At 52.0% G+C, this 3,337-nt stretch overlaps 1 long non-coding RNA gene across 1 annotated transcript in view; it reads left to right on the top strand.

Moving 5' to 3' along the window:
* Window positions 1-1,468, top strand: part of LOC128703062 (uncharacterized) — a 3,217-nt gene extending 1,749 nt beyond the window's left edge. Inside the window, exons 2-3 of the long non-coding RNA XR_008409203.2 lie at window positions 1-69; window positions 480-1,468. The exon at window positions 1-69 is cut by the window's left edge and continues 22 nt beyond it. This is a non-coding gene — a long non-coding RNA (uncharacterized lncRNA). The remainder of the gene's footprint in view (window positions 70-479) is intronic.
* The last annotated feature ends 1,869 nt before the right edge of the window (window positions 1,469-3,337 follow it).

The following is a 3,337-nucleotide window of genomic DNA, read 5'->3' as shown; positions in this document are numbered from 1 at the left end:
CTGCTGTGCTGGTTGCTGTGGCGGCGCTGCTGTCAACTGCTGCACCAGCACCGCAATTTTTATTTCCTGGTCAGTGTACTTTACTTTATCTTGACATTACTGATATAATAAAGAAAGTAATAAAGACGTGTAAGTCGCAGCCTTGTTGTGATGCTGTTAGTGTGATGGAAAATGTGTGAGTTTGTTGTATTAAAGTCTACAGTACATCATGCTATGTTTAGTGTATGTATTTCTCTCTCTCTCTCTCTCTCTCTCTCTCTCTCTCTCTCTCTCTCTCTCTCTCTCTCACTCTCTCTCTCACTCTCTCTCTCTCTCTCTCTACATGGGGGTTTACAAGGTTAGGTTAAGGTTTCTAACTTTATTTACAAGCTAAGACCTGTTACCTACACCAGCTCATTTGAAAGCCCTTTTATTTTGAAATAAACAAACAGAGACCAGGATGAAGTTGAAGCCATCTAATCATCTGTGCATATCTGCAGGTATCAGCGGTGGGTTGTTCCCCGGAGGTGTTCCATGTCGTTACTTCAGCAGGAACCCCATCACTGGTCGTATTGACGTGTGTACTCAGACACCAGACCAGACCTCTGGCTTCTTCCAACCTCAGTTCCTTCCCAACAACTTCTTTAGCTTTTAGCACCCCATCCTAACGTGTGTGTACTCGCCTAGTTGTACTTGCCTAGTTGTGGTTGCAGGGGTCGATTCACAGCTCCTGGCTCCGCCTCTTCACTGGTCACTACTATGGGTCCAGGGACTGTACCTCAACATTACAGAGGTACAAAATAGGTCCAGGGACTGTACGCCAACATTACAGAGGTACAAAATGGGTCCAGGGACTGTACGACATTACAGTGGTACACAATGGGTCCACGGACTGTACGTCAACATTACAGAGGTACGCAATGGGTCCAGGGACTGTACCTCAACATTACATAGGTACACAATGAGTCCAGGGACTGTACCTCAACATTACAGAGGCACACAATGGGTCCAGGGACTGTACCTCAACATTACAGAGGCACACAATGGGTCCAGGAACTGTACCTCAACATTACAGAGGCACACAATGGGTCCAGGGAATGTACCTCAACATTACAGAGGCACACAATGGGTCCAGGGACTGTACCTCAACATTACAGAGGCACACAATGGGTCCAGGGACTGTACCTCAACATTACAGAGGCACACAATGGGTCCAGGGACTGTACCTCAACATTACAGAGGCACACAATGGGTCCAGGGACTGTACCTCAACATTACAGAGGCACACAATGGGTCCAGGGACTGGGCCACTGTTTCCTGACAGCTGAACAACTTAACAGTGGTACGCAACTTTGTACATGGCACTACAAGGTGTTTCAAAAGATGGATCCAATTTTAAAGCAATTTGCTTTAAAATCGGATCCATCTTTCTGAAACACCCAAAATATCACTAGTATTCTTTGTCTCCTGTATCGTATATGTGTAAATATATAAGCTGGAAATAATATTGTTTGAATTTATATTATCCTATTTTAAATAAACATTTATGTACTTTTTAATGTACTCAATGTACTTTGATCTTCAATAAAACTTAAAAATTCGTTGTATGAGCAAGGTACGTTTTTTTAACGAAAGTTTATTAACGAAGACGAAATATACGTTAATATGTTGGTAGAAGATAATGTTAAAATAAGATTTGTTGATATTTTTAACCTAGAGTGTTAGCCACCCAGGATAACCCGGGGTAGGGAGGGTTAGCCACCCAGGATAACCCGGGGTAGGGAGTGTTAGCCACCCAGGATAACCCGGGGTAGGGAGGGTTAGCCACCCAGGATAACCCGGGGTAGGGAGGGTTAGCCACCCAGGATAACCCAGGGTAGGGAGTGTTAGCCACCCAGGATAACCCGGGGTAGGGAGTGTTAGCCACCCAGGATAACCCGGGGTAGGGAGGGTTAGCCACCCAGGATAACCCGGGGTAGGGAGGGTTAGCCACCCAGGATAACCCGGGGTAGGGAGGGTTAGCCACCCAGGATAACCCGGGGTAGGGAGTGTTAGCCACCCAGGATAACCCGGGGTAGGGAGTGTTAGCCACCCAGGATAACCCGGGGTAGGGAGTGTTAGCCACCCAGGATAACCCGGGGAAGGGAGGGTTAGCCACCCAGGATAACCCGGGGTAGGGAGGGTTAGCCACCCAGGATAACCCGGGGTAGGGAGTGTTAGCCACCCAGGATAACCCGGGGTAGGGAGGGTTAGCCACCCAGGATAACCCGGGGAAGGGAGGGTTAGCCACCCAGGATAACCCGGGGTAGGGAGTGTTAGCCACCCAGGATAACCCGGGGTAGGGAGGGTTAGCCACCCAGGATAACCCGGGGTAGGGAGTGTTAGCCACCCAGGATAACCCGATGAAGGGAGGGTTAGCCACCCAGGATAACCCGGGGAAGGGAGGGTTAGCCACCCAGGATAACCCGGTGAAGGGAGTGTTAGCCACCCAGGATAACCCGGGGAAGGGAGGGTTAGCCACCCAGGATAACCCGGGGAAGGGAGGGTTAGCCACCCAGGATAACCCGGGGAAGGGAGGGTTAGCCACCCATGATAACCCGGGGTAGGGAGGGTTAGCCACCCAGGATAACCCGGGGTAGGGAGTGTTAGCCACCCAGGATAACCCGATGAAGGGAGGGTTAGCCACCCAGGATAACCCGGGGTAGGGAGGGTTAGCCACCCAGGATAACCCGATGAAGGGAGGGTTAGCCACCCAGGATAACCCGGTGAAGGGAGGGTTAGCCACCCAGGATAACCCGGTGAAGGGAGGGTTAGCCACCCAGGATAACCCGGGGTAGGGAGTGTTAGCCACCCAGGATAACCCGATGAAGGGAGGGTTAGCCACCCAGGATAACCCGGGGTAGGGAGGGTTAGCCACCCAGGATAACCCGATGAAGGGAGGGTTAGCCACCCAGGATAACCCGGTGAAGGGAGGGTTAGCCACCCAGGATAACCCGGTGAAGGGAGGGTTAGCCACCCAGGATAACCCGGGGAAGGGAGGGTTAGCCACCCAGGATAACCCGGTGAAGGGAGGGTTAGCCACCCAGGATAACCCGGGGAAGGGAGGGTTAGCCACCCAGGATAACCCGGGGAAGGGAGGGTTAGCCACCCAGGATAACCCGGGGAAGGGAGGGTTAGCCACCCAGGATAACCCGGGGTAGGGAGGGTTAGCCACCCAGGATAACCCGGGGTAGGGAGTGTTAGCCACCCAGGATAACCCGGGGAAGGGAGGGTTAGCCACCCAGGATAACCCGGGGTAGGGAGTGTTAGCCACCCAGGATAACCCGGGGAAGGGAGGGTTAGCCACCCAGGATAACCC

Source organism: Cherax quadricarinatus, chromosome 86 (genome assembly GCF_038502225.1).
Source record: "Cherax quadricarinatus isolate ZL_2023a chromosome 86, ASM3850222v1, whole genome shotgun sequence".
NCBI classification, from domain to species: domain Eukaryota; kingdom Metazoa; phylum Arthropoda; class Malacostraca; order Decapoda; family Parastacidae; genus Cherax; species Cherax quadricarinatus.
The sequence above is the reverse complement of the archived record's forward strand: the minus strand, read 5'-3'. Positions and strand labels throughout refer to the sequence as shown.